The following is a 16207-nucleotide window of genomic DNA, read 5'->3' as shown; positions in this document are numbered from 1 at the left end:
TAATCAAATTAACAAAGATCAAACACGAACAAATATTAAAAGCAGCAAAGGAAAAACAACAAATAACACACAAGGGGATTCCCATAAGGATAACAGCTGAGCTTTCAATAGAAACTCTTCAGGCCAGGAGGGAAATGGCAAGACATACTTAAAGTGATGGATGAAAATAACCTACAGCCCAGATTACTATAACCAGCAAGGATCTCATTCAAATATGAAGGAGAAATCAAAAGCTTTACAGACAAACAAAAGCTGAGAGAATTCAGCACCACCAAACCAGCTCTCCAACAAATGCTAAAGGATATTCTTTAGACAGGAAACACAAAAAGGGCATATAAATCTGAACCCAAAACAATAAAGTAAATGGCAACGGGATCATACTTGTCAATAATTACCTTAAACATAAATGGGTTGAATGCCCCAACCTGAAGACAAAGCCTGGCTGAATGGATACAAAAACAAGACCTCTATATATGTTGTCTACAAGAGACCCACCTCAAAACAAGGGACACATACTGACTGAAAGTGAAGGGCTGGAAAAAGATATTGCATGCAAGTAGAGACCAAAAGAAAGCAGCAGTAGCAATACTCATATCAGATAAAATAAACTTTAGAACAAAGGCTGTGAAAAGAGACAAAGAAGGACACTATATAATGATCAAAATATCAATCCAAGAAGAAGATATAACAATTATAAATATATATGCACCCAACATAGGAGCACCACAATATGTAAGAAAAAATGCTAACAAGTATCAAAGGGGAAATTAACAATAACACAATAATAGTGGGAGAGTTAATACTCCACTGACACCTATGGATAGATCAACTAAACAGAAAATTAACAAAGAAACAAAAACTTTAAGTGATACAATAGACCAGTTAGACCTAAATGATATCTATAGGACATTTCACCAAAAACAATGAATTTCACCTTTTTCTCAAGTGCACACGGAACCTTCTCCAGGATAGATCACATCCTGGGGCATAAATCTAGCTTTGGTAAATTAAAAAATCATTCCAAGCATCTTTTCTGACCATAAGGCAGTAAGATTAGATCTCAATTACAGAAGAAAAACTATTATAAATTCCAACATGTGGACGCTGAACAACACGCTCTGAATAACCAACAAATCACAGAAGGAATTTAAAAAAGAATCAAAATATACATAGAAATGAATGAAAATGAAAACACAACAACCCCAAACCTCTGGGACACTATAAAAGCAGTGCTAAGAGGAAAGTTCATAGCAATACAGGTGTACCTTAAGAAACAAGAAAAAAGTCAAATAAATAACCTAACTCTACACCTAAAGCAACTAGAAAAGTAAGAAATGGAGAACCACAGGGTTAGTAGAAGGAAACAAATCTTAAAAATTAGGGCAGAAATAAATGCAAAAGAAACAAAAGAGACCATAGCAAAAATCAACAAAGCCAAAAGCTGGTTCTTTGAGAGGATAAATAAAATTGACAAACCATTAACCAGACTCATCAAGAAACAAAGGGAGAAAAATCAAATCAATAAAATTAGAAATGAAAATGGAGGGATCACAACAGACAACACAGAAATACAAAGGATCATAAGAGACTACTAGCAGCAATTATATGCCAATAAAATGGACAACATGGAAGAAATGGACAAATTCTTAGAAAAGTACAACTTACCAAAATTGAACCAGCAAGAAATAGAAAATCTTAACAGACCCATCACAAGCACGGAAATCGAAACGGTAATCAGAAATCTTCCAGCAAACAAAAGCCCAGGTCCAGATGGCTTCTTAGCTGAATTCTACCAAAAATTTCGAGAAGAGCTAACACTTATCCTCCTCAAACTATTCCAGAAAATTGCAGAGGAAGGTCAACTTCCAAACTCATTCTATGAGGCCACCATCACCCTAATTCCAAAGCCTGAAAAAGACGCCACAAAAGCAGAAAACTACAGGCCAATATCACTGATGAACATAGGTGCAAAAATCCTTAACAATTCTAGGAATCAGAACTCAACAACACATTAAAAAAATCATACACCGTGACCAAGTGGGCTTTATCCAGGGGATGCAAGTTTTCATCAATATCCACAAATCAATCAATGTAATTTACCACATTAACACATTGAAAAATAAAAGCCATATGATTATCTCAATAGATGCAGAGAAAGCCTTTGACAAAATTCAACATCCATTTATGATTAAAACTCTCCAGAAGCAGGAATAGAAGGAACATACCTCAACATAATAAAAGCTATATATGACAAACACACAGCAAACATTATCCCTCAATGGTGAAAAATTGAAAGCATTTCCCCTAACTCAGGAACAAGACAAGGATGCCCACTTTCAACACTACTATTCAACATAGTTCTGGAAGTTTTGGCCACTTAGAGCAGAAAAAGAAATGAAAGGAATCCAAATTGGAAAAGAAGAAGTAAAACTCTCACTGTTTGCAGACGACATGATCCTCTACATAGAAAACCATAAAGACTCCACCAGAAAATAACTAGAGCTAATAAATGAATATGGTAAAGTTGCAGGATATAAAATCAACACACAGAAATCCCTTGTATTCTTATACACTAATAATGAGAAAGTAGAAAAAGGAATTAAGGAAACTATTCCATTTACCTTTGTAATGAAAACAATAAAACACTTAGGAATTCAGTTCAGTTCAGTTCAGTTCAGTCGCTCAGTCGTGTACAACTTTTTGCAACCCCATGAATCGCAGCACGCCAGGCCTCCCTGTCCATCACCAACTCCCAGAGTTCACTCAGACTCACGTCCATCGAGTCAGTGATGCCATCCAGCCATCTCATCCTCGGTCGTCCCCTTCTCCTCCTGCCCCCAATCGCTCCCAGCATCAAAGTCTTTTCCAATGAGTCAAATCTTCGCATGAGGTGGCCAAAGTACTGCAGCTTCAGCTTTAGCATCATTCCTTCCAAAGAAATCCCAGGGCTGATCTCCTAAAGAATGGACTGGTTGGATCTCCTTGCAGTCCAAGGGACTCTCAAGAGTCTTCTCCAACACCACAGTTCAAAAGCATCAATTCTTTGAGGCTCGGCCTTCTTCACAGGCCAACTCTCACATCCATACATGACTACTGGAAAAACCATAGCCTTGACTAGACAGACCATAGTCGGCAAAGTAATGTCTCTGCTTCTAAATATGCTATCTAGGTTGCTCATAAATTATCTTGCAAGGAGTAAGCATCTTTTAATTTCATGACTGCAATCACCATCTGCAGTGATTTGGGAACTACCAAAAATAAAGTCTGACACTGTTTCCAGTGTTTCCCCATCTATTTGCCGTGAAGTGATGGGACCGGATGCCATGATCTTCGTTTTCTGAATGTTGAGCTTTAAGCCAACTTTTTCACTCTCCTTTTTTACTTTCATCAAGAGGCTTTTGAGTTCCTCTTCACTTTCTGCCATAAGGGTGGTGTCATCTGCATATCTGGGGTTATTGATATGTCTCCTGGCAATCTTGATTCCAGCTTGTGTTTCTTCCAGTCCAGTGTTTCCCATGATGTACTCTGCATAGAAGTTAAATAAGCAGGGTTGAAGTACAGCCTTGACATACTCCTTTTGCTATTTGGAACCAGTCTGTTGTTCCATGTCCAGTTCTAACTGTTGCTTCCTGACCTGCATACAGATTTCTCAAGAGGCAGGTAAGGTGGTCTGGTATTCCCATCTCTTTCAGAATTTTCCACAGTTTCTTGTGATCCACACAATCAAAGGCTTTGGCATAGTCAATAAAGCAGAAATAGACGTTTTTCTGGAACTCTGTTGTTTTTTCCATGATCCAGTGAACTTTCGCAATTTGATCTCTGGTTCCTCTGCCTTTTCTAAAACCAGCTTGAACATCAGGGAGTTCACAGTTCACGTATTGCTGAAGCCTGGCTTGGAGAATTTTGAGCATTACTTTACTAGCATGTGAGATGAGGGCAATTATGTGGTAGTTTGAGCATTCTTTGGCATTGCCTTTCTTTGGGATTGGAATAAAAACTGACCTTTTCCAGTCCTGTGGCCACTGCTGAGTTTTCCAAATTTGCTGGCATATTGAGAGCAGCACTTTCACAACATCATCTTTCAGGATTTGAAACAGCTCAACTGGAATCCATCACCTCCACTAGCTTTGTTCATAGTGATGCTTTCTAAGGCCCACTTGACTTCACATTCCAGGATGTCTGGCTCTAGATGAGTGATCACACCATCGTGATTATCTGTGTCAGGAAGATCGTTTTGGTACAGTTTTTCTGTGTATTCTTGCCACCTCTTCTTATTATCTTGTGCTTCTGTTAGGTCCATACCATTTATGTCCTTTATTGAGCCCATCTTTGCATGAAATATTCCCTTGGTATCTCTAATTTTCATGAAGAGATCTCTAGTCTTCCCCATTCTGTTCTTTTCCTCTATTTCTTTGCATTGATCGCTGAAGAAGGCTTTCTTATCTCTTCTTGCTATTCTTTGGAACTCTGCCTTCAGATGCTTATATCTTTCCTTTTCTCCTTGGCTTTTCACCTCTCTTCTCCTCACAGCTATTTGTAAGGCTTCCCCAGACAGCCATTTTGCTTTTTTGCATTTCTTTTCCATGGGGATGGTCTTGATCCCTGTCTCCTGTACAGTGCCACGAACCTCATTTCCTAGTTCATCAGGCACTCTATCATATCTAGGGCCTTAAATCTATTTCTCACTTCCACTGTATAATCATAAGAGATTTGGTTTAGGTCATACCTGAATGGTCTAGCAGTTTTCCCTACTTTCTTCAATTTAAGTCTGAATTTGGTAGTAAGGGGTTCATGATCTGAGCCACAGTCAACACCTGGTCTTGTTTTTGTTGACTGTATAGAGCTTCTCTATCTTTTGCTGCAGAGAATATAATCAATCTGATTTCGGTGTTGACCATCTGGTGATGTCCATGTGTAAAGTCTTCTCTTGTGTTGTTGGAAGAGGGCATTTGCTATGACCAGTGCATTTTCTTGGCAAAACTGTATTAGTCTTTGCCCTGCTTCATTCCACATTCCAAGGCCAAATTTGCCTGTTACTCCAGGTGTTTCTTGACTTCCTACTTTTGCATTCCAGTCCCCTATAATGAAAGGACACCTTTTTTGGGTGTTAGCTCTAAAAGGTCTCATAGGTCTTCATAGAACCTTTCTACATCAGCTTCTTCAGCATTACTGATTGGGGCATAGACTTGGATTACTGTGATATTGAATGGTTTTCCTTGGAAACAAATAGAAATCATTCTGTCGTTTTTGAGATTGCATCCAAGTACTGCATTTTGGGCTCTTTTGTTGACCGTGATGGCTACCCCATTTCTTCTGAGGGATTCCTGCCCGCAGTAGTGGATATAATGTTCACCTGAGTTAAATTCACTCATTCCTCTCCATTTTAGTTAGCTGATTCCTAGAATGTTGACGTTCACTCTTTCCATTTCCTTGTTTGACCACTTCCAGTTTGCCTTGATTCATGGACCTGACATTCCAGGTTCCTATGCAATATTGCTCTCTACAGCATCAGACCTTGCTTCTATCACCAGTCACATCCACAGCTGGGTATTGTTTTTTCTTTGGCTCCATCCCTTCATTCTTTCTAGAGTTATTTCTCCAGTGACGTCCAGTAGCTTATTGGGCACCTACTAACCTGGGGAGTACCTCTTTCAGTATCCTATCATTTTGCCTTTTCATACTGTTCATGGGGTTCTCAAGGCAAGAATACTGAAGTGTTTTGCCATTTCCTTCTCCAGTGGACCACATTCTGTCAGACCTCTCCACCATGACCCTCCCATCTTGGGTTGCCCCGCAGGCATGGCTTAGTTTCATTGAGTTAGACAAGGCTGTGGTCCTAGTGTGATTAGATTGACTAGTTTTCTGTGAGTATGGTTTCAGTGTGTCTGCCCTCTGATGCCCTCTTGCAACACCTACCATCTTTTTTGGGTTTCTCCTACCCTGGGCTTGGGATATCTCTTCACAGCTGCTCCAGCAAAGCACAGCCACTGCTCCTTGCCTTGGATGAGGGGTATCTCTTCCCACCACCCTTCCCGAACTTCAACGTGGGATAGCTTCTCTAGGTCCTCCTGCGCCCGCACAGCCACCACTCCTTGGACATGGGGTTGCTCCTCTTGGCTGCCTCCCCTGGCCTTGGGCCTGGGGTTGCTCCTCCCAGTTGCCGCCCTGGCCTCGGGCATGGGGCTGCTCCTCCCGGCCGCCGCCCCTGACCTCAGACGTGGGGTAGCTCTTGGCCATGCTTAGTGCACCGGGTGCCGCTGCCACCGCTGCCACCTGGTGGTGGAATATATATACCTAAAGAAACTAAAGACCTATATATAGAAAACTATAAAACACTGATGAAAGAAATCAAAGAGGACACTAATAGATGGAGAAATATACCATGTTCATGGATTGGAGGAATCAAATATAGTGAAAATGAGTATACTACCCAAAGCAATCTATAGATTCAATGCAATCCCTATCAAGCTACCAGCGGTATTTTTCACAGAACTTCATGACTCAGATACTCATGATGCTGTGATTACTAATCTAGAGCCAGATATCCTGGAATGTGAAGTCAAGTGAGCCTTAGAAAGCAACACTATGAACAAAACTAGTGGAGGTGATGGAATTCCAGTTGAGCTGTTTCAAATCCTGAAAGATGATGTTGTGAAAGTGCTGCACTCAATATGCCAGTAAATTTGGAAAACTCAGCAGTGGCCACAGGACTGGAAAAGGTCAGTTTTCATTCCAGTCCCAAAGAAAGGCAATGCCAAAGAATGCTCAAACTACCACATAATTGCCCTCATCTCACATGCTAGTAAAGTAATGCTCAAAATTCTTCAAGCCAGGCTTCAGCAATATGTGAACCATGAAATTCTTCATGTTCAAGTCTTTTTTAGAAAAGAGCAGAGGAACCAGAGATCAAATTGCCAACATCTGCTGGATCATGGAAAAAGCAAGAGTGTTCCAGAAAAACATCTATTTCTGCCTTATTGACTATGCCAAAGCCTTTGACTGTGGGGAAAACAATAAATTGTGGACAATTCTTCAGGCGATGGGAATACCAGACCACCTGACCTGCCTCTTGAGAAATCTGTATGCAGGTCAGGAAGTAACAGTTAGAACTGGACATGGAACAACAGACTGGTTCCAAAGAGGAAAAGGAGTATGTCAAGGCTGTATATTGTCACCCTGCTTATTTAACTTCTTTGCAGAGTACATCATGAAAACACTGGACTGGAAGAGACACAAGCTGGAATCATGATTGCCATATCAGTAACCTCAGATATGCAGATGACACCACCCTTATGGCAGAAAGTGAAGAGGAACTCAAAAGCCTCTTGATGAAAGTAAAAGAGGAGAGTGAAAAAGTTGGCTTAAAACTCAACATTCAGAAAATGAAGATCATGGCATCTGGTCCCATCACTTCATGGGAAATAGATGGGGAAACAATGTCGGACTTTTTTTTTTTTTTGGCTCCAAAATTACTGCAGATGGTGATTGCAACCATGAAATTAAAAGACACTTACTCCTTGGAAGAAAAGTTATCACCGAACTAGATAGTATATTCAAAAGCAGAGACATTACTTTGCCGACTAAGGTCCACCTAGTCAAGGCTATGGTTTTTCCTGTGGTCATGTATGGATGTGAGAGTTGGACTGTGAAGAAAGCTGAGTGCCAAAGAATTAATGCTTTTGAACTGTCGTGTTGGGGAAGACTCTTGAGAGTCTCTTGGACTGCAGGAAGATCCAACCAGTCCATTCTGAAGGAGATCAGCCCTGGGATTTCTTTGGAAGGAAAGATGCTAAAGCTGAAACTCCAGTACTTTGGCCACCTCATGCGAAGATTTGACTCATTGGAAAAGACTCTGATGCTGGGAGGGATTGGGGGCAGGAGGAAAAGTGGATGACAGAGGATGAGATGGCTGGATGGCATCACTGACTCGATGGACGTGAGTCTGAGTGAACTCCTGGAGTTGGTGATGGACAGGGAGGCCTGACGTGCTGTGATTCATGGGGTCGCAAAAAGTTGGACACGACTGAGTGACTGAACTGAAGTGAGAACAAATAATTTCACAATTTGTATGGAAATACAAAAAAAAAAAAAAAAAAAAAAAAAAACCTCTAATAGCCAAAGCAATTTTGAGAAAGAAGAATGGAACTAGAGGAATCAACCTGCCTGACTTCAGGCTCTACTACAAAGCCACAGTCATCAAGACATTATGGTACTGGCACAAAGTCAGAAATAGAGATCAATGGAACAAAATAGAAAGCCCAGAGATAAATCCACACACCTATGGACATCTTATCTTCGACAAACAAGGCAAGAATATACAATGGATTGAAGACAATCTCTTTAACAACTGGTGCTGGGAAAACTGGGCAACTACTTGTAAAAGAATGAAACTAGATCACTTTCTAACACCATACACAAAAATAAACTCAAAATGGATTAAAGATCTAAACATAAGACCAGAAACTATAAACCTCCTAGAGGAGAACATAGGCAAAACACTCTTCAACAAAAATCACAGCAGGATCCTCTATGACCCACCTTCCAGAATTCTGGAAATAAAAGCAAAAATAAACAAATGGGATATAATTAAAATTAAAAGCTTCTGCACAACAAAGGAAACTACAAGCAAGGAGAAAAGACAGACTCAGAATGGGAGAAAATAATAGTAAATGAAGCAACTGACAAACAACTAATCTCAAAAATATACAAGCAACTCATGCAGCTCAATTCCAGAAAAATAAACGACCCAATTAAAAAATGGGCCAAAGAACTAAATAGACATTTCTCCAAAGAAGATATACAGATGGCTAACAAACACATGAAAAGATGCTCAACATCACTCATTATCAGAGAAATACAAATCAAAACCACAGTGAGGTACCATTTCACACCAGTCAGAATGGCTGAAATCCAAAAGTCTATAAGCAATAAATCCTGGAGAGTTTGTGGAGAAAAGGGAACCCTCTTACACTGTTGGTGGGAATGCAAATTAGTACAGCCACTATGGAGAACAGTGTGGTGATTCCTTAAAAAACTGCAAATAAAACTGCCTTATGATCCAGCAATCCCACTGCTGGGCATACACACCGAGGAAACTAAAATTGAAAGAGACACATGTACCCCAATGATCATTGCAGCACTGTTTATAATAGCCAGGACATGGAAGTAACTTAGATGTCCATCAGCAGATGAGTGGATAAAAAAAAAGCTGTGGTACATTTTTCACAATGGAGTATTACTCAGCCATTAAAAAGAATCCATTTGAATCAGTTCTAATGAGGTGGATGAAACTTGAGCTGATTATACAGAGTGAAGTAAGCCAGAAAGGAAAACACCAATACAGTATACTAACACATATATATGGAATTTAGATAGATGGTAATGATAACCCTGTATGCAAGGTGGCAAAAGAGACACAGATGTATAGAACAGTCTTTTGGACTCTGTGGGAGAGGGAGAGGGTGGGATGATTTGGGAGAATGGCATTGAAACATGCATCATATCATATGAGAAATGAATCACCAGTCTAAGTTTGATGCAGGATATAGGATGCTTGAGGCTGGGGCACTGGGATGACCCAGAGGGATGTTATGGGGAGGGAAGTGGGAGGGGGCTTCAGGATTGGAAACACGTGTACACCTGTGGTGGATTCATGTTGATGTATCGCAAAACCAATACAATATTGTAAAGTAAAATAATAATAATAATAAAATTAAAAAAAAAAGACGGAAGGGAAGAGAGGTAGGAAGGATGAACTTTTACTATTAGTAAACAAGTTTTCCCTCTAAATAAATATTGAACATGAACACACACACAAAAATAAAAAGTAAAATAAATTAATTAATTTAAAAATTAAAAAAAATAAAAATAAAGAGCAGAGAACCAAGGTCCGTCTAGTCAAGGCTATGGTTTATATAAGATTTCAATGTATTAAAAATATAGAATATATTTTATTAATAGATGAGTAAAACATTGAATTTGTTTGGAAAATTTCTTATCAGTTTGTGTTACTTGCTTTCCTACTCAGCTTTAATATGCAAAACTAGGTCTAAGTTACAATTCTTTTTACCTAAAATCAGGAGATTTTCTCATAAGATTTTTGACATGAAGTGCTAATAAGTCTTATAACCCAACATAGATAGTGAGATATCCAGTCAAGTGGGGCTCTTTTTGTGAAATTAAAGCACATATTTTCCAATTTATTCAGTATTTACTGTTTTCTAAGCATGTCTAATTGCACAGTATGCAAATCTAAAAGTTACAGTTCTTGACTTTATAGTAATTCATTCTTGAGACTGAAGATTGAACAGTAAGTGTAATCAGTAATAGAAAATATTATCATTGAGAGAGCCATACAAAGCATATATAGGATTCCAATATACAAAGGGTGACTGATACAGGAGCCAAGATGAAGTGAAAGTAGTAATGAGAATGAGGCAGGAGAGGTGAAACAATCAGTCGCAGAAGTTACTGCACCAGGGACGTTTACAGACTCCAGATGTGTGTCCCAGTCGTTTCCTTCCCCAGCTGAGACCCAGTGTTCCCAATTTCTCTGTCATGTCTCCTTGAAATTCTCACTGCCAGTTCCCAGAAAATTGACAACCACCTTAGTGTAGGGGCAGAAAATAAACCCCTGTTTGCATTTTTCCTTTCTGGATCAATAGCAGGAGACATCTGGCCACAGTTACTCTGGAGACTGAAATTACTAGTTACTGTCCTCTTTCGTGTTTGCACACAGCTTGAAAATATTTAATCTGGGTATCATGTACAATATAAAATCTAAGACAGGGAATTTAAATCAGCTGACTGTTTCAGGAATTCTATTGATAGGAAAACAGTTGTTTGGATGAAGTTATGGCCTGTTTATGTCTCTCCAATAGAGAGCAATAACTCCAGAGCCCTTTGCTATACATGACTTGATGAGAGAGGGCATGGAAGGGTAAAGGCAAGTAGAGGTTTTGTCTGAAATGACTTAAAAATGACACAGTCAGTAATTGAGTTAAGTGAATTTGAGTTATATAAAATTTGAGGGCATTTCCACATGAGTTTTATTTTTTCATTATGTTGTAAGATTGCCAGGAGAAATATCAATAACCTCAGATATGCTGATGAAACCACCCTTATGGCAGAAACTGAAGAGGAACTCAAAAGCATCTTGATGAAAGTGAAAGTGGAGAGTGAAAAAGTTGGCCTAAAGCTCAACATTCAAAAAACAAAGATCATGGCATCTGGTCCCATCATTTCATGGGAAATAGATGGGGAAACAGTGGAAAGAGTGTCAGACTTTATTTTTGAGGGCTCCAAAATCACTGCAGATGGTGATTGCAGTCATGAAATTAAAAGACGCTTACTCCTTGGAAGAAAAGTTATGAGGAAACTAGATAGCATATTCAAAAGCAGAGACATTAGTTTGCCAACAAAGGTCCATCTAATCAAGGCTATGGTTTTTCCTGTAGTTATGTATGGATGTGAGAGTTGGACTGTGAAGAAGGCTGAGCGCCAAAGAATTGATGCTTTTGAACTGTGGTGTTGGAGAAGACTCTTGAGAGTCCCTTGGACTGCAAGGAGATCCAACCAATCCATTCTGAAGATCAACCCTGAGATTTCTTTGGAAGGAATGAAGCTAAAGCTGAAACTCCAGTACTTTGGCCACCTCATGCGAAGAGTTGACTCATTGGAAAAGACTCTGATGCTGGGAGGGATCGGGGGCAGGAGGAGAAGGAGACAGAGGATGAGATGGCTGGATGGCATCACTGACTCGATGGACGTGAGTCTGAGTGAACTCCTGGAGTTGGTGATGGACAGGGAGGCCTGGCGTGCTGTGATTCATGGGGTCGCAAAGAGTTGGACACGACTGAGCGACTGAACTGAACTGATGTAGTATTATTATTTTTAGAATATGTAAAAATGAGTAAATTCGTTTCTCTCTTACTATAAACAACTCCAGTTTCATCTTTCATGAATTTGTGATACTGTAGGCTTTTTGTACATTGATTAGAATTATAATTTGTATTTATTTATATGTTTAATTTAGAAACAACGTTTTCACTGTATTTCTTGTATTATCTTTTAAAATATCAAGGGATTCGGCTTTGAACAAAAACAATAGGAATAAAAAATACAAACGTTATCTAGAAAAAAACAAGTAAGCGGTGCTACAGAAAAATATTGGATCAAAGAGAGTATATGAAGGCCTCAGGGCCCTAGACTGAAGCCCTACAGCGCAGATTTCGGCGGCCCTAGGGGCGGGAGCAAGAGCAGGGGGGGCCCTGGGGACTCTCTGACCCTGCATGTCTGGAAACCCCGGCCTCAGCCCCGCCTCTGGTTCCGTGTCACTGCTGGGGACAGAGCTCTTGTGAGCTTAGTCTGTCCCTGGTTCCCGCATCCTTTCTGGAAGGAGTCTGTCCCTTCCCAGAGAGAGGCGCGTCTCCAGAATCTCTGCGGCCGCGGATCTGAGCTCCGAGCCTTCGCGGGGCGGCGGGGGCTCCTCTCCGCGCCCCGCCGAGCGCGCCCGCCGCCGGGAGGAGCGCCGAGGCGGAGCGCGGGGCGCGCGGCTCCGGAGCCCGGAGGACACGTGAGGGCGCGCGGGGAGCCGGTCCCCGGCCGGTCCGCGGGAGGAGTGCGGCTCCGTCCCGCCGAAGCCGCGCAGGGAGTGCGGAGGCGCGGAGGCCGACGGAGAGCAGAGCGAGCCCTGGAGGGTTGACGGCGGCTCCATCACGGGGCCCGGGCTCCTTCTGTCCCCGGGAGCCTGGCGGCGCCGAGGAGGCCTGCGTCCCCGGGGATGCTGTCGCGGGAGGGAGGCGGTTCGCACGTCGGAAGCCCGGGATCTGCGGGCCCTGTGCTGGAAACGGGGCGCGCCGGGCCACTAAGCTCTAGAGGAGATCCGCGGACTTTTGTGGCCGCGACCTCACCTCCGGCTCCGCGGGCAAGGACGCCGAGGGCCCCGAGTGCGGAGCGAGGCCGGGGGGACTTCTGTGTCCAGGGCGACCTGAGGGGAGGCTCCCCGGGGCTGCAGGACCTCCCAGCCCAGGCGCAGCCGGCCATGGACAGGGAAGCCCGGGGCTCCTGTCTGCGCTCAGTTTCTCCTCCTCCTGGGGACGCCGAGGACGACTGCAACTCGCCGGGCTCCTCTGTGCATGGATTCTTCCACGCAAGAATCCGGAGGGGACTGCCCTTTCCTCCTCCAGCGGATCGTCCCTGGTCAAGCAACTACCCCGCGTCCTACCGGCGTGTCTTCTGTGTCTCGGCGCTGGCAAGCAGTCTGTACCACTGAGCCTCTTGGGAAGCCCTAGTGTGCTCCTAGCACTGGCCTTTTTCCTCTGAGATAAATAGAGCTGGGATTTCCTGTTTCCTTGTTTGCTTTCAACTCTGAAGATCATGCTGTTTGTTTAAACCTATTTCTTCAGATAAGCAGGTACCAACAATTGCTGACTGCCATGCAAAATATAAGAGTAGGAAACATGCCAACAAGGACGTGGAGTAACAGAACTCATTTATTGCTGCTGGCTATGCAAAATGGCACAGACACTTAGGAATAAACGTGGGCATTTCTTCCAAATCTAAACACGTGTTTGTCCAGCAATCTCACTCTTTGTTATTTGCACAAGGACGTAGAAAATGTCTGCTTACTCAAAACCTGTACACAGATGTCTGTAGCAACTTTATTCTTAACTGTGAAAACATGGGAGCAACAAAGACGTCCCTCACTAGGTGAGTTCAGTTCAGTTGAGTCGCTCAGTCGTGTACAACTTTTTGCGACCCCATGAATCACAGCACGCCAGGCCTCTCTGTCCATCACCAACTCCCAGAGTTCACTCAGACTCACGTCCATCGAGCCATCTCATCCTCGGTCGCCCTCTTCTTCTCCTGCCCCCAATCCCTCCCAGCATCAGAGTCTTTTCCAATGAGTCAGCTCTTCACATGAGGTGGCCAAAGTACTGGAGTTTCAGCTTTAGCATCATTCCTTCCAAAGAAATCCCAGGGCTGATCTCCTTCAGAATGGATTGGTTGGATCTCCTTGCAGTCCAAGGGACTCTCAAGAGTCTTCTCCAACACCACAGTTCAAAAGCATCAATTCTTTGGCACTCAGCTTTCTTCACAGTCCAACTCACATCTATACATGACCACAGGAAAATCCATAGCCTTGACTAGATGGACCTTTGTTGGCAAAGTAATGTCTCTGCTTTTGAATTTGCTATCTAGGTTGGTCATAACTTTTCTTCCAAGGAGTAAGAGTCTTTTAATTTCATGGCTGCAGTCACCATCTGCAGTGATTTTGGAGCCCCCCAAAATAAACTCTGACACTGTTTCCACTGTTGCCCCATCTATTTGCCATGAAGTGAGGGGACCAGATGCCATGATCTTCATTTTCTGAATGTTGAGCTTTAAGACAACTTCTTCACTCTCTTCTTTCACTTTCATCAAGAGGCTTTTTAGCTCCTCTTCACTTTCTGCCATAAGGGTGGTGTCATCTGCATATCTGAGGTTATTGATATGTCTCCTGGCAATCTTGATTCCAGCTTGTGCTTCCTCCAGCCCAGTGTTTCTCATGATGTACTCAGCATATAAGTTAAATAAGCAGGGTGACAATATACAGCCTTGATGTACTCCTTTTCCTCTTTGGAACCAGTCTGTTGTTCCATGTCCAATTCTAACTGTTGCTTCCTGACCTGCATACAGGTTTCTCAAGAGGCAGGTTAGGTGGTCTGGTATTCCCATCTCTTTGAAAATTTTCCACAGTTTATTGTGATCCACACAGTCAAAGGCTTTGGCATAGTCAATAAGGCAGAAATAGATGTTTTTCTGTAACTCTCTTGCTTTTTCCATGATCCAGCTGATGTTGAGGGATGAGTAAACCATGGCACATCTAGACCCCAGAATGTTATTCAGTGCTCAAAAGAGAGGACCTATCAAACCACAGGAAGACAGGAAGGAAGCCTAATTGTTTATAAGTAAGTAAGCAAATCCGACCAGTCCATTCTAAAGGAGATCAGCCCTGGGTCTTCTTTGGAAGGAATGATGCTGAAGCTGAAACTCCAATATTTTGGCCACCTCATGCGAAGAGGTAGCTCTGATGCTGGGAGTGGTTGGAGGCAGGAGGAGAAGAGGACGACAGAGGATGAGATGGCTGGATGGCATCACTGACTCAATGGACGTGAGTCTGAGTGAACTCCGGGAGTTGGTGATGGACAGGGAGGCCTGGCGTGCTGGGATTCATGGGATCACAAAGAGTCGGACACAACCGAGCGACTGAACTGAACTGAAGTAAGCAAAGCCAGTCTGCAAAGGCCACAAAGTTTCCACTTTGCTTCAGGATTTTGCTTGTGGGGGCCACTATGCATGTGTGAAGAAGAAGGAATATCAAAATCCCCTTACTTCGCTCAGTTTTGCTATAAAGTTAAACTGCTCTAAAAAATTAGCTTTATTTAAAAAATGAAAAAGAAGTAAGAAGTGTTTTAATGACTTCAAAACTCTGTGCATTTAGAATTAATTGTTCAATGTTATTTTTTTTTAAAGAGACAATGAGATTGTGTATGCCAATAAAGAAAAACAGGCACGATACGCAGGAAATGACTAAAAGGAACAGAGTCTTGGGGAATCACCGCCATCTGCTATTGTGTGTGCAGTAACAGCCAGAGCAAGGGCAATAGTGCGTAATCAAACCAAACAAAAGACAAACAAACAGTCCTTGATAATCTCTAAATGTTAGCAAGTTTGGTCTCTGGGGTTAGATGTAGCTTCTTCTGCAGTTTTGCTTGTAGGGCTTGGGTCTGACATTTTCCAGCAAGAACTGTCTGTGAGTCTAAGCCTGCTTTTCTTATCCAGGTAGATTCTAGGAAGAAGCTCTTATGTCAAAGACAATTTGACATTTAAAATTATCTTTTATTGGACACTTACTCGGTTTCAACTGTGTAAAGTTCCTAAAATAAAGTAACCAACTACACTCACAGGCTATCTGACAATATGAGAATTTACTGGTGTAGACATGACCATCAGGATGCATTTCTGAATTCTCAGTGCTCTAACTAGTAGCTCCAGGAGGAGCCCAGACCTTCACCTCTACAACATCAGCGGGAGCAGGACATAGTGTGTTTCTGGGACCGAGCTCCAGCCTTGGGTAAGGACTCAGAGGTAAGAAAGATGGAACACTGAATCCAGACACATATCTTACGTGTGAGAAAGAACATTGCCCACAGTCTTTTGACAG

The sequence above is a fragment of the Capra hircus genome, chromosome 29, assembly GCF_001704415.2.
Source record: "Capra hircus breed San Clemente chromosome 29, ASM170441v1, whole genome shotgun sequence".
In the NCBI taxonomy this organism is placed as follows: domain Eukaryota; kingdom Metazoa; phylum Chordata; class Mammalia; order Artiodactyla; family Bovidae; genus Capra; species Capra hircus.
This window is presented reverse-complemented; position numbering follows the sequence as displayed.